Here is a 23,578-nt window from a genome sequence, read left to right on the forward strand (position 1 = left end):
TACCACGAGTTACGCCCCTTCTGCTTGATTAGTGCATTTTAGATTAATTATATATTTATTTGAAGTTAAAGTATTATATCATGTATATCTCTCGAATAAATAATAATAAAAAAAGTAATTAAAGCTTAAATCCTCTGTTGATTCTTTATTTCTGTTGTTGTTTGTTGGGTAACTAATAAATTATTCGTCTATATATGTTGCTTATTTTCTAATAAATATTAGTTTATGTATTTATATTAGCTATAAAGTGCAAGGACGTATGGTAATTATATACACATGAACCCTTTGTAAACATATTTTTCGTATTTGAAAATTAGAAACGGAAATATCTTAAACATAACCTAAAAAAGGCGATGTTGTATATTTGCCAACGAGACAATCAATTGAAATGAAGCCAACGCAAAAAAAAAACACATGCGTATTTTTGTTTTAATTCGTATACTATTGATATGTCCTACTTTACTATTACCGTTGGAGCTGGGTTTTTTTATTATTATTTTCGTCCTAGTTATTCTGTTAAAATCGGAAACGCTTCTATTACCATAGCTTTGTACTGTACAACCTCAGAGTGTACAACATATCATTAAACAATTATTTATTTTACACAAAGATGCGTCTAAACACCACCAAGGTCGCCGACGTACATGAAGCTGATCATGATACTGCATTCAGTCTGTGTAGAGATAGTGTTAAAACTATAAATAAAGTACCACCGTATAAAGATTTTCATCCAAACAATTAATCACGTTATCCTTATGTTTATTTTCTAACCCATGCATATGTATATAGCAGCAGTGGCAGATTAACTGACCCCCCCCCCCCCCCCCCCCTTTCCAATGCAGGTTCCAAAAAAATGTTCTAACATAATTTGTTTGCCACTTCTTGTCTAGAGCGGAAATTCGTCACAGCAGAGCTTGATTTGACTTCTTAATTGGCCGTTATTTAATACAAACGTCCAGATGTATGTGTAGTTTATATATACGTGATTAATGACAACTTATCGGTGGGTGTGTAAATATTCACACCTGTGTGTAATGTCTCTGCAAAAGTTTTGATGTAAAATACATTTACATGCATGTTGATTTGAATAGTACGAATTTATATTGGTTTATAATACAATACAGATTAAAATCGATTTACAGGTGAAACTTCTGGTCTGTGTTTTAAATGGATGTCTACGAGAAAACCATGCAAAATCAAAAAAAAATTATGAAAGGGGTTGTGGAATTTTCAGCTGATTTTTGGTTCCTAGTAAAGTATTAAGTACATCTAATAGTTCTATGGTTAAAAAATGACAATTTATCTCAAATTATGTGAATACAGGGCAATTCTAGTTTAGTACCAAATTTGCTGGAAAATGTTGTTGAAAATGGACATTTTTGGGGTTTTTTTTATTGAATAGTTCAAAGTATTATATGACAAAAAAAATTGTTTGGCCTTAAAATTCAGACTTTCTACTAAAATAAACTGTAATTTGGATCTTATTTCAACCTTTATTTTTGTTTTTATTTTTATTGACATAATTGTGTTTTTCTTAAATTTGAAATCAGCCTGTACTGAAAATGTCCATAAAACCTCAAAAGTCACTCAAATTGAAAAAATATTTTGTTAAACGTTATGGTTTACTACAAACTAGTATTCCTTAACGGGATTTTGGTTGCAAATTGATATAAGCTTATTTGAATAAAAGATGAAAAACTGAAAAATATAGCTAAAATTATCTCCCTTTGTAAAACTCTTCACAATAAAAGGTAGATTTAGTGTCAATAACAGAAGGAGGGAAATCAACAAATGTGCAGAAGGATAGGAAATAATGATATTTTTGATGAATATGATGTAGCCAAAAACTGATTTTTATTGAAAGAGTGTAACAAAGACATAGCAAACCATGTGGCAAAGACATTCCCACTGCCACTGGGATAAGTCTGATCCTGATCAGATAGTCTAGACATGACTCATGAGGCTAGACTATCACTATCATGTCTAGGTTTCAGACTCACATTTTAAAATGCATATGCTGCAAACATGGACAGGAGTTGGATTGCAGTAGACAAGAAGACAAAATGAGTTGCTGCCATCCTTTCATGACCCTTCCAAATCTAGCAACGGAAATTTCAAAGCAAAACTTCAGTTTCAGTTGGTTCTGGTAAGTTTGTTATTTTTTTTTTGTGGTTAGAAAAAGCAATTTGACACCATAAAAAAGACCTACTGTAGAAACATCACATCTGATTCAAAACATAAATATCGGAAGAAGAGCATAGACCATTTCTCTTTGGGGAAAAAAAGGGGGGGTATTTACATAATTTTCTTGAAGCAAACACTGATTTAATTTTCATTGACATACATTTATAATGATTTAAAATTCTTCTGAAACTAAAAGATTTATGTGTTTGCCTTCTAAATTTTAATAGAAAAACTTTTTTCTCTCTCAGTCTCTCAAGAATCATGATAAAATATATATTCTATTACAAAGCCCTCCGGTATCAGGTCTGTTCGCCCCGAGTTTATTTGACAAATTGTCAATAGAGTCCATTGACTCTGGGTTTTTTTTCTCCTAATTTAAAAATAATGGTTGCTTCAAATCCCTTTTTTTTTTTTAAATACAACCCATTGAAATAGAAAACATTCAGTAGATACATGTAGATATAGGAAGATGTTGTATGAGTGCGAATGAGACCACTATCCATCCAAATAACAATTTATTAAAGTAAACCATTATAGGTCAATGTACTGCCTTCAACACAGAGCCTTGGCTCACACGGAACAACAAGCTATAAACATGATAAAGGACCCCTAAATTACTAGTGTAAAAACCTTCGAACAGGAAAATCAATGGTCTTATTTATATATATAAAAAAAGGAGAAACGAGAAACACATATAAATTACATAAACATACGAAAACTACTGTACATTTATGCTAACTAAAAAGTATGTGTGTTAACCGCACTACCCTTACCTACCTTTATTTTTATCCCTACCCTAAAGATCTTTGTGACAGGTTTTGATTAAGCACTGTTAAAGTCACAATATAGCTCCCAAAGAGTTGTGAATTTCCTGTCTTTATTCATTCCTTTACCAGTACTACATGTACATTGTACAATGCAGCTAGATTGATACAATATATGGTTCTCAATCTCAAAAAAATGTTTAACAATTATGAGCTGTTTTTTTTTCTCTCTAAAAATTGGTTACTGTGAGACTTTTTCTTTACATTTCCTTAGTGCAGGTCATGTATCACAGTTATAAACATGGAAAGAGAACTTGTACATGTCTACTTCTATCGTTAATAAAATAGAATCTGAATAGAATATGCATACAAATGTATTCCAAATTAAAGGGCCCAGAAGGGGCAACATGAGATTATAACATTACAGATTACTCAGATAAAACAAATTCAAAATAACAATACTGAAGAAATGAATTACTTGATGATGTGATTGATATCATAGCATTTATGACATTTACACAAATTAATTATCATATCTACAAAACTTTTTTTTTCAATGAACCAATGCATTATGTTAAGCCAACTTAATGTACAATGTACATGTAGATGTAACTCACTGTACTGATCATGCAAATGTACAAATATACAATATTTTATTTCTTATCAACAGGTTAATGTTGAAGATGGAAAAGCACAAAAATAATGTTAAAATGAAAGCAGATATGATAGGAGATCACATAGGTAAATATATGATATAATTGATAAAAAAATGAATCAAACAAGTCATAACAAGAGACTACTAAATAGACAGCAAATAAGACCTGTGTTGTGGCATTATTTGTGAAATATAATCATATATAGAAATTGGAAATTCACCAGTTACATTTATTATTGTAAAAACATGATAAATAATAAATTAGATTAACCCTTCAATTTTAACAATCTGGTGAACAAAAAGTAAACATAACACACAGAACACTCAAATTATTTTTTTATGATCAATTAAGGGCCATATCAGTACAGTTTACACAACAAAATTTTCATTACTCATCATTGGAATTGTTCTCTTTATAAGAATTAAACCTAGAAAAAAATATGTTTTCTTGTCAGCTTGCCACTGAGATCCTCATTTATGTACATGTATATAGTATACATGCATTTATGGTAAACCTGAAGACTACATTTGTATTTTTCATTTTTGAAAAAACACTTTTTCATTATTACAGCTATTTTCCTAATGTGTGTAGAGTAAAACTTTGGTAGGTTTGCTTGCTCTGTTTGTATAAATATTGATTCAAGCTTTGTAATTAAGGTTGATATCTTCAAACAATAAATATAGGCATATTTGAACCTTTATGGAGTACTTTTAAATTTGATTAGACGTTATGTCAATTGCAATTGTACAATATACAAACAAACCATGCAAGCTAACCGAAGTCTTAGATTTACATGCCGTAGGAAATTAGCTGTAAAATTAATTATATATTTGTTTCCAATGCTTATTGTTTTACCAATTTCAAATGTTTTGGCTTGTTTTTAAATTGGTCTATATCAGCTATAGGGTCAAAAGGGTCCAAAGTTAAACTTGATTTCATAAAACAATTGAATAATTGGTGTTCTTTGATATTATGCAAAATAAAACGGTGTATTGTACTTTTTTGGGTTAAATACGTCTTATATGTTTAGATTTTTAATATTCATTTTCAAATTGCAAAAAAGATCATGGGGGCAAAAAAACCTTTGTTAGTTTATTAAAATATTATTGAAGATTTTTTTTCTATGCTAAATGTTATCATGCATTTAGCATGTTTAGATTTATGATTTGGGCTCAGTTTTCAAGTTGCTTCAAATTGGGGTCCAAACTTTAACTTTGTTTAAATTCATTAAAAATTGCATATATGCAGTTCTTTGATATTATAAATCTAATCATGTCTTTTAAACTTTAGATTTTGGATATTGGCACAAGTCCAATTTCAAAATCATCAGTTCTTTTACCACATTTATTCTGTGTCAGAAACCTACATGTATGATGTGTCTAATAATTCATCACAATCCAAATTCTGAACTGTATCATGTGAATCAAGTTTGAATGTAGTGTCTATATACATGTAGTGCCCCCCTCCCAACCTGATGAAGGTGCAATTTCTGCATTTGTAATAGAATGTACCCTTGAGCTGTTTTATTCTCATTGTTGAAGGTTGTACAGAGGCATTACATTCATTTCATTTGAACTTTTGTGGATATTTGTCTCATTTGCAATCAATACTCATCTCCCTATTTTTGTATTGTCATAACGTCAAAAATACAAGATGAAATCTGCAAAATTTACTTCATTAAAATTAAGTTTGCTGCAGCTTGGAATAAGAAAAAAATCAAATTTAGGTCCATTTTTAGCTAATAAACTTTATTTCTTATTCTATGTACTGGAATGTCAGAGTTGTGATAATCGAAACACATATTACATATAAGACAAAGTTGATAAGTAATTTCTTTTTAGGAAATTTCAATCATTTAATGTATAACAATTGTTTTCTTATTATTTTTTACAGACATTTGGTGATCCAAAAATAACTGGAGTTCATGAAAGAAGACTGATTGCTGAGACACATTTTTGTTGATAAACATGTTTATGATGAAGAAAAACTTAGATAATATTACTGATACTTGAATAAGGCTCTGATCTGTCTTTGATTTTTCCTGTTGATGTTAAAAATTGCAAGCTCAAATAAAAATAAATTGAAATGGAACTCATATGCTTTGAAAAAAGGAAAAAAACGGCAATGTGAATCTCGCTGAAGTCTTGAAAACCACCTAGTCAACACACAGTTGCAACACAAATGAGAAGAGAGAGATAATTGCTAGGAAATAGAATGTTCTCACTGTCTCACCATCAGCAAGGCTTTCTCATCAGCGAATAAGAAGTCTAAAATTACTTCTGTATTAAAAGGTCATCAGTATTGAAGACAATCAAGAAGATTACAAATGTACTTGGCCATTTGATAAACATAATAATATTTTCATTTGTCAGAAATTGTTTCTTAGATTAACTAACTAGTTTTATTCATTGAATTATTAGTAAATTACCTTTCATAGTTCATGTAGTTACATGTATGTAAATTCTTATAAGATAGTATGGAAACAATTTAATACTTCCCTAAATTCTATACCTAATGCAACAATTGTCTTGTGCTGCTAAGTCAATTAGAATTTACTTTTATGTATGTTTATAATAATCTTATTCTTGCATGTTAGCCCCATTTAGTGTTATTGTATCACCTTCATTGATTGTTAAATATAATACTAATGCTATAAAAAATAATAACATTTATGATCATTTATACAGATTGAGATATTTAAAAATGTATCAATGCTAAAAGAGAATTTATAAATTTAGACCTTTTTTTAGGAGAATTTTAGAAAGTACTACAACAAAAGCAAACCAAGAGTATATGCTCAAATGCACTATTAACTCTCTCTCCAGATAACCAAATAGAGATATGTTTATATTTTATTAAATTGATGAAGTGTATGTTACTTTAAATTAATATGTACATGCAATTTTAAGGTTTTAAAAATCATCATTTTTATTGGATTATCTCCCTTTGTACAATAGAAATTCAGATTTTATCCACACTGTCTCAGGTACTCATGATCAAAATGACTTATATGGTAACCAGCGTGCAAGTAAAAGGTTGCAACCTGTCTTAATTTTAGTTGTCAGACACAACTTCTGAATGTCAATACTTAAAATTTTTCAATATGATGAACTTGACATTGAATTTCATATCATTTTTCAGTAACCAGAATACAACTTTAGTAATTAGCAAGCTGCAATAACCAAAAAATGGGATTACTAGGAAGAAATGAATGGATTTTACTCTTTAAAGTAATAGGGACAAGTGTACTAAAGGAATTTGGAATAAAAAAAAATACCAAAAAAAAATTGTCTTTGGTAGCTCCCCCCCTTTTTAAAGCCTTATGCTTACTATTGTTTGTGACACAAAAATCCATTTCACTTTGAATTTTCTATTTGATTTACCTATATTGCATGTTACAATCTGTATAATTTAAGTATTTATTTTTGAATGCTTGGTTTCATTAAAATATGAGACTTTCCTCAATTTATTGCGAAAATACAAAAAAAAAAGGGGGGGAGGCTATCTAAATGATCAATAAAATCTATAAAATTAATTTGCAACCGAAATCCCTTCAAAATATTTTGAACCAAAGAAAATGTAAAGCATTTCTGAAATTTAGGGTAAATTCAAGCGACTTTTGGGCTGTAGTGTCTGTTTTAGTGTGATTAGATGAAAAGGCCATATTTTTTATCATTTTATGTGTTTTGCCACACCCTTATTTTCTATATATATAATTATGTTTAATAAAATTATGTGATTTATACTTCATACACATCCTATCTGTGCTATTAAAGTATTTAAACAGTCAGAAGTATTATAGTATTTATTTCTATTTGAGAAATTTATGAAATCTATGCATTTCAGTAAATGCATCTATAAAAAAACTCGAAAATACCCTAAATCCCTATCGTTGCCATGGTTACCAGCAGTGTAAGGGCTTCAAACTTGCATGACTTTCATATGAGGTCAACCTGAACATGTCAGCAAAGTTTCATCAAAATCAAACAACTTTGCATGGAGCACCATCTGCATGGTTTTCTCATAGATGCCCATTTAAAGAATTGGTACTTTGTGGATGTTTTTTCTTATTTATTTCGAAAACGTCTATTTGTGAATTTATTGAGCAACAAATTAAACTGGCTAATTTTTTATTTTAATACCATACATGTACAATATTTGTTTTTTAAACGGAATGTCGTATTTCCTTCCCCTCTTATTCCCTCCGATCCAAGGAAAATTAATTCAATTTGACATTAATCAAATGCTGTTTTTGTTCACAAGATCTACTTTGGAGCAGAATCTCGGACTTTCTCTAAAAGCATACAGTTTTAAAATTTGTGTATTTTCTTGTCTCAATTACCATGAATATGTATATCTATATAGTACATGTATGAGGATAAAAATAGGTCACCATTTATAAAGATAGAAAGAATATATAGATGATGAAATATAAAGAACAAATTGATTGATCGTTTCGTTGTTTAACATCCAAAGGCACATATTTGATGCATTTAGGGCAGGCAAATATTCAGTATAAAGATAAATGGTAAAAAAAATAAAAGATTTAGATATAGAAATATAGAAATTATTATCTGAGCTCACCTCCGCTAAAAAAAAACTCACTCGTACTTGCATACATTCATCTAAAAAAATCTGGATCCGCCCCTGATATATATGGCGTAAATTAAAAATTTCTGTTTTAGTTAAAATGCTTGAGTTCAACGGCACGTGCTAGTAATCAACCGGGTCAACAGGTAACAAAATTAATGATCCATAACGCAAGAAGTAAATGACTATTTTACAATATACAATAAAAAGGTGCCGTAGGGCTAAAAGTAAAAGAATTGATGAATTTGTGTATACGTAAACTATTAGTATTGAAGCTGTTGATGTTTGACCGTCAGGTTTAATATATGCTATATAAATGTTTTATATTCAATAAAATAATGAATTTGAATCTATTATAGCTTAGTTTAGTTTAAAGATCTTTATACAATATCAAATATTTCTAAACCCGATACCAAAAGATAATGCTGAATATTTGAGCGCTGCATGGCAAACCCTTGTTTAGTTAAGAGAGTCTTTAAATTTTGTCAGTTATATTAACACAATGAGGGAACAGAACTGTACGGTTGTGAAATAATTTGTTCATTCGAGAGACTGTCAAGCATGGCTCCTACATTGGAAAGATAACAAGTTGCTTGATGGAAACTTTGATGAACTCTTATATTACTATATATAACATGTCTGCTTCAATAATTGGTAGCTAAAACATTCTTTATGTAAATATGAACCAATACAATATGAAAAATATATGCTTTCAAACGTTTTCCTTAGAATGGTGGAGCTCCGTGTAAAACGATCAAAATAGTCGCACAACAGCGATCAAAAATGTCAAATAAACATCCAAATCAATGCTTGCTACCTGAATTTTCACTTGTACCTTTTCTGATATATAAATTCTGCAAGTTTCAAAGCCATTGTCCCAGTAGAAATCCAAATATATTCATTTTCTCTATGTCGGATATTTGTATTACCTGTACAATCGCTTGCAAGTTAACTGTACAATTACTCGGGGCCTTCCTGTACAATCACTTGGAGCTTTCCTGTAGAATTGCTTGGTCAAATTTATTAAATATATTGCATATGCATTGCATTGGTTGTTCCTTGTCTGTCCTATTACATTCATCTATGGTATTTGAAATGAAAATAACCACAAAACCAGTCATTTTGGCAATTAAGACCCTTTTAAGGTGACTATATCAGAGACAAAACAAAATGTGTACAATAGATATAAGAAAGAAGATTTTTTTATGATTGCCAAAGAGACAACTCTCCACAAGAGACCAAAATGACACAGAAATTACCATATAGGTCACCGTACGGCCGTCAACAATGAGCAAAAGCCCATACCGCCTAGTCAGCTATAAAAGTGTAAAAACAGTTATTGAAATTCGCCTGAAAAGAGAAAACGAGTAGTGATTATGTAACTAACTTTTTTTCATAGGACATTTGCTTTTTTTTTTTGGACACTTGCGCTTCAAAACATAGGACATTTGCGCTTGTTTTGAAAGGACATTTGCGCTTTTTACATATGACATTTAAGCTTTTGCAATATTTGGTTGTTATGAATTCCCTCCTCTTTTCCAGGGTTAGGTCCGGTAGGAGTGTAATTTCATCAGATTTCCCAGTCAACACAATAAATACAAGGGGAATATAGTTCCCATTTTTAAATCCATTACTCAGTCTGGTATAAAGCTGATATAAAACATTTGGGCAACAATTAAATGTTCCGTCTGTTTGTGAGTGAATATGTTCATTTTTCTGACTAAAAATATTAGTATTCCCATTGTTCGTTTTAATTCTAGCATTACACTTTTTCACGGTACAATTCCATGAAAGGTCTTCACTTTTGAAAGTTTGATCAAAACGATATGAAAAACCATCATGTACATTTTTTACCTTTAATAAATTAAAAGTCTCTATAACTTTAAACTTTATGTCTAAGGCCGTGTTCACATTGACCTAAATTTGGTGTTGTGTTAGTGTAACTCACACGTAAACTAAACACAATTGCGTTCCCATTGATAAAACTCAATGTTTACATGTAGTTTAAATTATGTTTTACCTACACACAGTCGATAGTCAATGTAGGCCTTGTACAGGTTAAGTGTACACAAAACTAGGCATTTAGGACATTAGTTTTATCGTGCATATATTTAAGGAGGAAACTATTTTTGAGTAAAATTGATATTTTTGATAATTATAAGTTGTCTAAATTTTTACAGATTTTTTTTGTTAAAAAAAATTAACGTACTTTATTAATCCCTAATCAAGACTCAAAGCAGCATCATTGCCGAACCCATAAGGCAGCAACCAATTGATTTTCGGGGGAGGGGGGGGGGGGCTATTATAGTTGAGTATAAAACATAAAGGCAAGGGGGGTGGGGGTGGTGAGCTATGGATTTTGTTTTGGAAACTAAAAAAGTTTCCAGTTTTTGGCCATGAAAAAAACTTGTTTGTTTCACCCTCATCTGCCACTATATATAATGCTAAAATTGATTTCGACTTGTCACCAAAATTTGTCCTGAAAAAAATCAATAGCTCACGCCCCCCTCCCCCTCCACAAAAAATGAAGTAAATAATTGTTGCCTAATTCATTTGAAAAGGTCTTCCCGAATTGACTTGACGTACACAGAAATATTCGCCACTGGTCATTACTCAAAAAACGATTCACGAATAAATGCATGACTAAAACAAGTGTGAGGTAAATGATATGTTTGTCTAGTATCTCAGATCCATTAAATAACACGTAAAATAAATATAAAAAAAACGCTACCCTATTCCTTTACCAAATTCTCCTTGGAGAAGAAATACCATTTGAAACGAACAGAAAAGATAAAAATGTAGTGATCCCTAATATCTCAATCCTTTTTTTTCGGCTGTAAGCACGCTGTTGCAGCTAACGTTTTCTAATGCGTTATCGAGACTTCTCTTGTATATTCAAACTACTGCAAATTATAAAAATGGCTTTCTTAAAGTAGCAACCACTTAACTTAAAAAAAGGGGGAGAGTTATTTTTTTTATCTGAGTCCGATTTTTTTTCGCGCGTACGTTTTTATTCCTTTTTTTTTCGATGCTGGTTATCAAATACTTTTTTTTTCAATATTTAACACTATAATGTATGGGGACACTCTTGATCATCTGTATGACCATTTTTTTTTTTATCAAATTGGAGATCGGAATATTTCCATTCCCATCCTCCGCCCCCCCCCTTTTGAAGTCAATTGGTTGTTCCCTTACCGCTAGAACAAATTTCCAAAAATTTTGAATTCAGTTCTACGTAATGAACATTTAAATGACATATAGTTTACAAGTGGGAACAAATCTTATGTACAGGTAGCTAAACAAGGTGTATAGATGTGAACAAATGTAATGTGAAACCAGTGTACACTACACTAAACTAATTGTAAACATGTTTACTCTACACGGCGTTTGGTGTTACATCCCAGCTCCTTTGTCTGAGCCGGATCACCCCAACCAGATCACACCAGTTTAAGTTTCTTTGTTATGCATGCTTTCCTTTGTTCTATAACATTTTGGCGGGAATGTCAAATCCAGTATAAAACTTATAATTAATTATACGGAGAAGACTATCTATCAAAATTCACGTAGAAAAATCCAGTGTATATGCTGGGATTCGAACTCAAGACCTTTAGCATATCAAGCCACGGTACATACCACTTCACCAGGACGACTGGATACGAACTATAAGAAATTTAACATACTTAAAGAAAGCAAGATATTTTTATAACTTAGGCGAGTTGGCAGACCTTTACTCAGTGGGGTTTAAACCCTTTTCGTTAAATAAATGAGTTGTCAGACTGATTGTTCAATTTGATTTTACACTTTTTTAAGTTGGGCGAGTCGGTTACAAGAGTGGGGCGATTTTTTTCATTAAGTGGCGATATAGTGAGGGCCGATTGGCCAGTGGGGCGAGTTGACATTGTTTGATATCTACTCATCGTGTTAGGGGTTCATAAAGGGTATACATCATATAGTAATATATAAAGTATATTATAATGGTTGTGTGGCGTTCTAAACTAGATTTTATGAATTGTAAATGGTTTTCGGTCTAATCTAAAGCAGCTGGGATGTAAAATAGTTATCCCATTCGGACTTGGTGTGTCAGTGTAAGATCACCCTCTGGCCTCCGGCCTTCGGGATGATCTTACACTGACACACCGCGTCCTTATGGGATAACTATTAATGAACATGGCCTTTGTTAATGCGAACTAACTAATACCAAATATAAGTTGATTTTATTTACGTAATGATTACTTCTCACTAAAAATTTACAGGTATACGACTATAGGTAAAAAGTCCTAAAAAGCGCAAATGTCCGGTCAATTTAATACAGGTTAATCAAAATTTAAAGTGCAAATGTCCATAGTGTTTGAAGCGCAAATGTCCTACCGATTTACAGGTAAAAAAGCGCAAATGTCCTGTGCCCATAAAAATAGACAACGCTTATATTTAAAAATTAAAAAGTAAATAAAAGAAATATTACTATGCATTGTACGGACGTTTAGACTATTTCGTTAGCTGTGATATACAGCAAAAGAAATAATGTCGATCGAAACAAGGATAAAAAGTCATACATGATTAAAAAAAAAAATGATAATTTCTGAGAGAAAAAAATCCCGTATTTTAGAATCACGAAGTAATTGAAATTGGATTTAGATTAGTTTTGTGATCATTAATTGGAATTTATTAAGACTCTTTAAAATATCTATTGCTTTCTCGTTATAGTCACTTTTTTTTAAATCGAAATTAATGAGATACGTTTGCAATTCTCATTTTCCGTTCACTTAAAGTTTTGACGGTCTTCTTTTTTTATTTATTACCTTCAAAAACTGCTCAAACTTTTATTCTCAGACTAGACAGCATGAAAGACATAAACACTTTTATAAGTCAGTGTACACACGGTGTTTTCCAAACTTGGTAATTTCTTCGCCCAGGGATATGAATTTGAAATTAAAAGTCCCTCAAAGCTTTACAATACCCGGTCGTGTCATTTCCGTATATTGTAGATGGAACGAGTGATATACATACACCAGACATACATGTTCCAATACAGATAAATTTTACCTTTTTGGAGGACTCCTAAGTGGAGGTGCGTTGCATGTGTGCTAATCTAAAAAAAAATCCAATCTTTTAATTTTCTAAACTGCGTTACATGCAAATGCGAAATAATTAGTGTTATTTGTTCAGTCCAATTTATTTATAAATATTAATTTATTCTTTTGAATAAAAAAAACTACGCATGTAAACTTCAATGAATACAATAGTATTTAATACTAGTAGCCTAAATGTAAAACAGTTGCAGCAAGATTTGAGGTTGAAGCGGCTTGATCAAAACGTGAATAGATGAGAAATTGCCATCATTTTTCTAATTAATTACAAAGTATTTTGTGAGAACAAATACTTATATTTTAGTGATGGTGATTCATTGTTGTTTGCCTCAGTCACCTCCAGTGGCAAATATTTCATTCGTGTTCATAACGAGAACACAAGTCTTAAATATAATAGGAAGAACTTCAAATAGTCGTTCGACAATAAGATTAAAAGTAAACTTGAAATACCACTGGATAACAGCTCGCTACAGTGGGACCACTAACATAAGTGAGGAAGAGTTTTCAATTTGCAGAGAGCGATGGTCCTCTCAATCTACTCTGATGTCGGCCATCTCTATTCATACGTGTAGATACCAACATCACATAACGGCATCTAATTTAGATAAGATCATGACTTTAAAATCGCATTAGTAACGGTGATAATTCTGTTAAACTCTATTGTTTATTATGCTTGAGTTTTTGGTATGACTATGCGACCTCTCTCCTGGTTGGTCTCGTGAGAATAAGTTCACCTCGACAGCGAGAGGACTGTAGTCCGAATCCCAAACGGGTCTAACAAAGAGTTTTTTTCTTTCTTTCGAACTGTTAGCTTGTGAACTTACACGTTAAAAATCCATCTCAGTGCGTCGGTCTAGTACAAAGCAGGCTTAATTTTCATATTATATTTCCATATCATAGTTTTGTCCTAAATCTACTGATTTATATCACACCTGCTATAATTTTCAACGATCGAAATAAACAAAAATGGTACGTGAAATATTTCTACGGAACACTTGCATTTTTGTCTAAAAAAAATCACTGCTCCCGTATTATTTAGTCTTGTTGCGGTTTAGGCTTTTTATTCTGTATAGGTTTCTTTCTATTACAAAAATCTGTGTGTTTACTCTTAGTGTTTGATTTATATGTGTCGTTGGGTTGATGTCGTATTAATGTATACCTTTAAAATTGTTTTCAAAACCAAATGATTGATTGGGTATAGAAATATTCACATCTCTTGACTTACCCCGTTCGACAGTATATCTTTGCTAAAATTGGGTGCGGACGTTTGGTTGTTCGGTTGTATGAATAAGCAGCCGCATTTGGTCGAGAAAAAAAAATAGTCTATGCATGGTGTATTGAGAGTTTCGCGTTATCTATACGTTAAAAAAAATTGAATAAATCGTTGAAGGGATATACGAACTTCGATTGAAATTTCTAAAAACGAAAAAGGTCACCTGAATCTCCAAGTAAGCCAGTCGCATGGTTGAATTTAACACTTTAGAAGAAACGAAACGGCCAAAATAAGTTTAGTCTTATTATAAATTGTTGCCAACTTTTTGTCCGTTTTTGCTTTTATGACAACTTTACCAGATATATATATATATAAAGATTTGACAGTAATTGTTTCACCAAAACGAGCTCAACTACATGTCGTTGTTTTGCGCTTCAACATAAATGCATATGTATGTATACAATGGAGACTGTTTTCTGTTCTACTGCCCTTGTCCTAGATTGGCTGTATACAATCTAACCCCTGACATGGACTACTTTATTAAATGTTTACAAACAAATAAATGCAAAGAGAAAGATTCGGAAAGAAATTCTAAAATTTACGCTAAAAAATAAAATACACAAAAATGGAAACAGTTTTAGACAATTATCATTTGAGAACTATATATAATTAGCATGCATCACTAAATGAAACTGATAAATTGATTGCTCCCTTAATGTCCAGTGGCAAATATATCGCGCATATTCATGACGAGATGCGAAATGGATCGACCTGAAGCAAATGATTGATACATCACCAAGACAGAGAGTTCGCTGAGGTAAAACGTATGCCGTACTAGAATAAAGTTGAATATGACCAACATCTTGAGGTCAGCTATTGACCACCTTTTTTCTCCACAGAAGACGCACGCCAAAAACATAACATGAGAATTAGAAGATATAGGTTGGAAAGTCACAAAAACGCCGAAAAGGACAAAACGTCAATACATGTATGGATTGTTTTTTTCGGGAAATGTTTTTTTTGGGGGGGAAAATTTAATTTTAGATCTTTATGCTTAAAAAAATAATTGGTTAATAAAAGTCAGACATATGTAATATTCATTCATATTTATATTGATATATGTATTGGAGAAAACGTTGCTAAGTTAAAAACTTCTGTCTAACATGTCTAATCCATTTGTCATTTTTTAACAATAAAATATGTTCAAACTAAAGAATCTTGATATGATTTTAAAGAAAAGAAGAAAATCAAACAAATTTTTTTTTAATCAAAATTGAAAATCCAACTGATTAAAAAAGTCGTTTTGATTACAATTCCATGGCTTCATTGCACATTTAACGCAAAATACATTTTTCATTTTTTTATTTACACTCAAACACAAATATGTGTTAAATGAGGACAAATTAAAAATCAAATGCAATAAATGACAGAATAGACAGGGAACTAATAACTAATAATAATTCATGACCCAATTCATGTGGTCGTGTCAAATTGTAACGAATGTCCAATCAGATTTTTCTGTTGTTCAAAGTTTGACGTGCGGTTATGGTTGAAGTGTTGAGTGTATTTTACATTTGTCATTTCAGAGTTTTTTTAAAATATCTAACTATGCTGTATGGATTTTGCTCATTGTTAAAGGCCGTACAGTGACCTTTGAACGACTTTGACCCCCCCCCCCCCCCTTTGCAAAGCTATAGAAAAACAGTACATTAACGGGTGTTACACAGACTCTTTTTCGATGATACACAGACTCTTCTTAGTTGTTACACGGACACTTTTTATGAATAGAATCACTCGTGCATGATCAGTGAGTTCATGGGCACTTTAATTTTCAATTAGATTTGAACTTTTTGGTTCACCGATTTATTTCCTGTCTTTTTATTGGATAAAATATTTACGTTAGCATCAATATCTATTTTCCGAAACATTTCCAGTAAAATACTATTCATATCAGTACACTAAGGGATAAGACATTTACCTTCAAGGGGGGGAGAGGGTATGGTATAATAAATCAAATTGTCATCACTGTTGGGTTTCTCGTCTGAATATTTTACATTAACTGTGTCAGATGCCTCATTACAGGCTGAACCTTTTATAGGGTGCTCATTATAAAGTTTTAGTTTTTGGTCATTGTTGAAGGGTGTGCAGTGACCTATTATATAGTGACTAACAAGTAAATCACTTGGTCTACATGGTTTAAATGGTTGATAGTCGTCTCACCATATCTCCTTAGGCCAAAATAAAAATTGTTTGTTTCCCCTCCCAAAACCCAGGTCAAAAATAAGCCCCCTGGGATGGGAAACAGACATTCTTTTAAATGTGGCCTTATTCATGATCTTTTTATTGAAATTCTGTAATAAGAAGATTTTACTAGTCTATAAGTATCACATAAACTTTACATTATCAATAATCCATTAAAATGAAGTCCAGTCAAAATAACCATGCCAGACAGATATATGACAGATAATTTCATGAATTTCTGAATTTACACAGTTCTTCCATACCCCATTGTGAATACCCCACATGTCAATGCATGTTAGGCAATAAACAGGGGTGTCTCCAGCCATTTTTAAAAGGGGGTTTAAACCATACTAGTTTATATGTAACTTTTCAAATCATGCATTGATCTTCCAAAAAACATGAAAAAAGGGGGGGGGGGTTCCAATCACAGGAACAATTTTTTAACAAGCCCAAATTCTTACTTTGCCTTTGAACAGGCTACTATGCAAGAGTGTGGAGTATTGGAACGTCGATTCATACATGTATGCACAAATTTAACAAATGTGAACATTTTTCCTTCAAACTCTTGGATGATGATCCATGATCAATGATTATTCTGATAGACATGTATTAAAATATTATTCATTTCTACTCACCAATTGCAATTTCCAGCTCAGCTTATATTGTACTATAGTTTCCTTCTACCATGTCAACGATTTTGTGTAAAATAAGTTTGCTATTAGAAACGCTGACACTGCCGACACACATGCGACATGAATGCAACAAAAATAAAGAGGGTACGGTAATGTTAAATCGTTTACGGGCGAAGAATTATTTTCCGTTTTTAATTAAACTTGTCAGATTTGATTAATTATCGTCGAAAAATGTCCCTAATGGATAGTGAATCAAATTAAACCAGCTTTATTATGCTGTATGCATGTAATATATATGTAACCTGGTCTTTAAATGTACTTTAAGTACAGTGTCTGACGTATAAACATTTTCTTGATTATTTATCCTATTTCAAATATAAATTATAAAGATTGAAAGTCAAACGCATGAGTCTGGCAAAAATAAACGGTCAATGTCATGACAATAAACGGAAAACGATAAAAGACAGAGTTATATATATATTTTTTCCTTGCCTCAAATTTACTCAAATGCAATTTATATAGGTAACATAAAAAGATAAATGATAATGAATTCATTTACAATATTTAAAAATAGTTACATCTTAAATTTAATTTAACATATTAAGATCACGTTTTCAAGTGTTCACGGCCGACATCCGTTATTATAATAAATATTATAAGGGTGTAAAAATGAATGACAAATTCTTCACCACGTACGACAATCTGTAATTGCATATAAAACGTATTGCAATCACTTGTAAACCATTAAATATAAAGGTTCAGGTGCTTATATTCAATAAATAAATATTATTTCGGCAATCTGTTGATTTTTTTTAGTCAATTCGCGGCGATTTGTGCAGCAGTATGACTTTGAGCTACTTTTTTTTATTTATATAATTATAAAACAATGTTAAATAATTAAATAGGAAGAAGTTAGAATTCAAATTGAATATTTGTTTTATTTAAATAACATGATTAAGGGGACGTGGTAGACTTTCAGTTAAAAAAAATCGTCTTCTTTCACAGTTTTATTTTATTCTTGAAAGGGGAGCAACTACGATAAATAATAGGAAAGTTTCACTCGTTTTGTGTCCAAATTATTAAAATCTGAACACGACTGGACACGGTCTTGACATCTTGACGTCAGTTTGTATCCATGGTCTGTTTTGGTCTGACACGGTCTTAACGGATCTAAACAGCTCGCTAGAAGATACAGTCTTAAATATCTTGACATGCCTTAACGGACTAATTTACCTAATGAGACTATCGATCCGAATAGAGACTTAACGATCTTACAAATCTTGACGTTTTCCTCTAGCGGTAAATCCAGTCAATTAAGATACGATCAGACCAAAATGACCGTTTCAGACTGAAATCGTGCTACTAGTGTAATGAACAAATACAGTATCCAGGGCCGAATTTCGAAAATATTTAGTTAAAGTCTGGGGATAGATTTGTTACACGTCAATTACTTTGTCATACTGTCATACAGTTTTATAAAAAAAATTGCAGATTTTTTTTTAGTTTAAGAGATAATGTCTGAAACAAACTTTAGAAAATATTTTATTTTACTGATATATTGACTCACTTTGTATGTCAATATGTTGACACTGACAGCAACAATCACAGGCTAGACACAGGTTTCCAAGGAACCCCTTATGATGTGGTTTCCAACTATTAAGAGTTTAAAATAGTTGGCAAAATTTTGTCATTTATAAATAAGGCAAAAACTGCAACACGAGCTCGTCTGACAGTTCTGACGTAATAGACTGTAGGCCTAGGGAGATCTCAACATTTTTGACAATTCTTGCCCCTGTCAGATTTTCTCTATCTTTCAGTTTTCGAGATACTATATAAAACTTGCATTTTACCCCCTAAGTTCTATTTTTATCCGTGTTGACAAAGTTGGTTTAAAATAGTGGTGGCTGGAAAAGGGTCATCGCTCAAAATTTCTAATAACCGATAATCCCTTGATGATTGTTGCCAAGCCTTATAGTTTCATAAGAGAATTTTTTTTTTAAAGTTAATAGACAACTGACGTCAATTGATTGCAAATCTCACGCTGGCTCTTTGTGAAATTATACTTTCAAAACAATTTCAGAGACTGTATTTTTAAAGTTTGGCAATATGTTAGATAATTCTTAGACTGTCAGAATGTAGTCGAACTTAGAATTCAACTACCAGACGTATATGTACAGTTCATGCTGGATCCAAAGACTAAGCACTTCAAAAAATCGTTTTACTACTGATTTGAGATGCAAAAGATGCATGTCATAATACATTTACAAATATTTCTGTTGTATAAACACAAACTAGGTAAAAGAAGTAGGAAACATTTCTTGTTATAATGTCCTCAATTGATCTTTAGTTCAATATATTAAATATCTGACAGTAGTACTTTATTGAAGTCTATGTATTACATCTGATTCATCAATCGTTTCTGCAAGAATTGCAATTTTTACGCTACTTTTTTTGTGTCAAGTTTACTAGCTGGAAAAAGAAGTCTTGCATTTCTTAATCATAAACTTAAATATTACCGAAAGTTCCGGATAAAACTTTTGTACTCATCGTTTTGGAAAATGTATAGGATGAAATAGCAGCCTCGGTTCTCACCTTTTTATTAAACGAACTCTAACACGCAGACTGATATAAATAAAAAAAAAACAGAAAATCCAGGAAAAAAGTGGTTCCTATATAGTATCGGGGAGTGCAACGACATGGGAACAGTTTGGGTATTAAGTACATCATAATAAAGAAAAACCTCATCATGTTAGAGAAAAATCATCATTATAAAGAAAAGGCCCATCATAATTAAGAAAAACCTTATCATGATAGAGAAAAACCTCCTCATAATAGAGAAAAACCTCATCATGATAGAGAAAAACCTCCTCATAATAGAGAAAAACCTCATCATGATAGAGAAAAACCTTCATAATAAAGAAAAACCTCATCATGATAGAGAAAAACCACCTCATAATAGAGAAAACCCTCATCTTGATAGGGAAAAACATCATAATAAAGAAAAGCCCCATCATAATAAATAAAACCTTCATCATAATAACGAAAAACCTCCTCATAATAGAGAAAAACCTCGTCATAATAAAGAAAAACCTTATCATAATAGAGAAAACCCGTTCTCATGGTCGAAGAAAAAAACGCAATTAAAGAAAATTTCGGACAAATCTTACCAATATCATGAATATGTAGACCTAATTTCTATTTCAAAAAACAACGGCAGACATTATCTGTTAACAAAGCTCTGTTCATTACTGGCTACTAAGTTAAGTAAAATTTTAGAGGATTGCAACACAATTTCATATAACAGTCCTTAGTATCAAATCGTTCAAATTATAATTGCATATTGTTATTCTAAACTGTTTCCTAAAATTGATCGCCGAGAAGATCATACAAAACATTTTATTAAAATAAAGTATGTCAATAAAGGTTTTGATTTTGTAAATATTGCCGGTATTTTCCACGACTTTTGTTAAAGAACAAATTCCTGGATATTTCGATAATAATGAGCTCCCTCTTATTTGTCATATTTACAAGATATCTACCCGTAAATTTTTGTATAATTATAGCCAATTGTGTAAGGATGTAAATATCAGTGAAAATACACCTGCTTCATGTAATTGCAGTAATTTCGAACACATTTATCAACCCATTTCTTATGTTATAACAGGGGATCTTAACATCGTTCAATACCGAGAGTTAAAATCATTCCTCAGTAAAGGACCAAAATATCGACCCCCGTCATTTATTAACTGGAATGAGTGTCCGTGCTTACTGTTTGAAATGTACAAAACGGGGAAAACTGACAAAAAAATATTTGGACCTTTTTTTTTTAATTCAGTAATTACCATAGTTGATATACGTATTCAACATTTTAAAGAACATTCTACTCTTAACAATAACCACAGTAAACCTATTTCTCGTACCAAACATAAACTAAAACTAGCCAAGGAATTTGTTTTGTCTCGACCGATAAAGCTGCTAATAATAGTATTATTGTTTGACGTAAATTTTACATTGAGGTTCTGAAAAAAAGAAATCGCCAATTCACCAACATTTCAACTGACTCCATGTTCAGAAAACGACATATGTAGCAAACATAAACTTCTAGCTATCGCTTTACGAGCAGAACCAAATACAACGAAAGTCCCAACTATGTATTGGCTTCCAAAGCTACACAAAACACCTTACAAATATAGATTTATTTTGTCTTCAAGCCATTGTTCCACTTCTAAATTGTTTATTTTTCTTACCAGTACACTTGGTACAATCAAACACCTGATAATGAATTGTGCAAATAAGGCCTTCGAAAATAGTGGAATTAATTACTTTTGGAGTGTCAAGAACTCGTTGGAAGTACTTGATAAACTGCATGCTTATATTGGTGATTTTGAATCTGTTCAAGTTTTGATTTTTCTAGCCTATATACCACATTGCCTCACATCTGATTAAGAAAAAATTCACACACAAAATTAAATGGGCATTTAAAAAGTCAGACTGTAAATATATATGTTCAAACTCTTTTAGGTCTTTTTTTAGTAGCAATAAACAAAAAAACTATGTCAATTGGACATGCTTTTTTACTATATCTGCCCTTGAATTTTTACTAGATAACATTTTTGTTCGCTTTGGAGATTTCGTTTATCGTCAGGTAATCGAAATTACAATGGGACTAACTGCAACACTTATTGCGGACCTGTTTTGTAATGCTATGAGTTACAATTTATGACAAAAATCAGCAAAGACCCATCGAAACAACATCTGATACACAAATTTAATAATACTTTATTTGGATGATATTTGGCTCTCAATAATGAGGACTTCAGTATGTATACTAAAGAGATTTATCCTGTTGAACTTACTTTAAATATGATTAATACTAATACTGCCCTTTCCTCGATCTTGGTACCTATACCAATAACGGAAAGGTTAAAACTAAAATTTATGATAAAAGAGATGATTTTTCCATTTTTAGATGATGAAGTTCCCTTGTCACCATCTAACGGTGTTTATATATCTCGCCCTGATTCGCTCGTGTATGTATCAATATTTTTTAGAGTTTAACGAGAGAAATTTAGGTATAACTGAAAAAATTATTACACCAGGATTTTCGATATCACAAACTAGTCAAAACATTTACTAAATTTTATATGAGCGTCACTGATGAGTCTAATGTAGACGAAACGCGCGTCTGGCGTACTAAATTATAATCCCGGTACCTTTGATAACTATTTACACCACTGGGTCGATGCCACTGCTGGTGGACGTTCCGTCCCCGAGGGTATCACCAGCCAAGTAGTCAACATTTCGGTGTTGACATAAATATCAATAATTTGGTCATTTTTATAAATTTCCTGTCAACAAAACTTTGATTTTTTTCGAAAAACTAAGGATTTTCTTATCCCAGGCATAGATTATCTTAGCCGCATTTGGCACAACTTTTTTGGAATTTTGGATCCCCAATGCTCTTCAACTTTGTACTTGTTTGGCTTTATAAATATTTTGATATGAGCGTCACTGATGATTCTTATGTAGACGAAACGCGCGTCTGGCGTACTAAATTATAATCCTGGTACCTTTGATAACTATATGATATGGGGTTTGCCGCTTGTTAAAGTCTATACAGTAGTTTTCTTCTGATAGCTGGGTCTCTCACTTGCAATTATACTGTATCTTATAATTATCTTACTAACAATTGCAAAATGAACATAACGAATCTTCTTCCTGTGTAGAACTTTAGAGGAAAGTCCAAAGATTTGTAGAGAAGGACATCAAAATGCAGTTATTTTATGATTTTACTTCATGTTTCTTTTTATTTGATACTAAGAAGGTTTGGTGACAAATTCCGGGATAATTTTCCCGTTTTTCTCATGAGAAGGAACGGTGTTACATACTATGAAAATGTCATATTTAGACTGGTTCTCTGTCCTTTATCTGTTTGGCTTTGACAGATATAACTTGACAACAAAGGTATCTGTGATACCCGTATGTTGCAAGGGAGATGACCAGCCTAATGTCATATTCAACAACAATTTATACCAAAAGTAAGTTTTTTGAACATACAGTAAATTAACGAAATAAATATTTTTATCTAAAAAAAAAACACAAACAAAAATAACACCTTTTTTAACATGAAAAAAAAACCTTATTAGTTTGCTTTCATCAAATGAATATTTTATCTTCCGAAATATGTTGTCAATATATACTGGTGGCCTTC

At 31.6% G+C, this 23,578-nt stretch overlaps 1 long non-coding RNA gene across 1 annotated transcript; it reads left to right on the forward strand.

The window, feature by feature from the left end:
- Positions 1–1,747: 1,747 nt before the first annotated feature.
- On the forward strand, positions 1,748–7,394 carry LOC139527249 (uncharacterized). The gene is made up of 3 exons (XR_011665312.1): positions 1,748–2,146; positions 3,619–3,689; positions 5,498–7,394. It is a non-coding gene; the product is annotated as an uncharacterized lncRNA (long non-coding RNA).
- The last annotated feature ends 16,184 nt before the right edge of the window (positions 7,395–23,578 follow it).

This window comes from Mytilus edulis, chromosome 6, assembly GCF_963676685.1.
Source record: "Mytilus edulis chromosome 6, xbMytEdul2.2, whole genome shotgun sequence".
NCBI classification, from domain to species: Eukaryota; Metazoa; Mollusca; class Bivalvia; order Mytilida; family Mytilidae; genus Mytilus; species Mytilus edulis.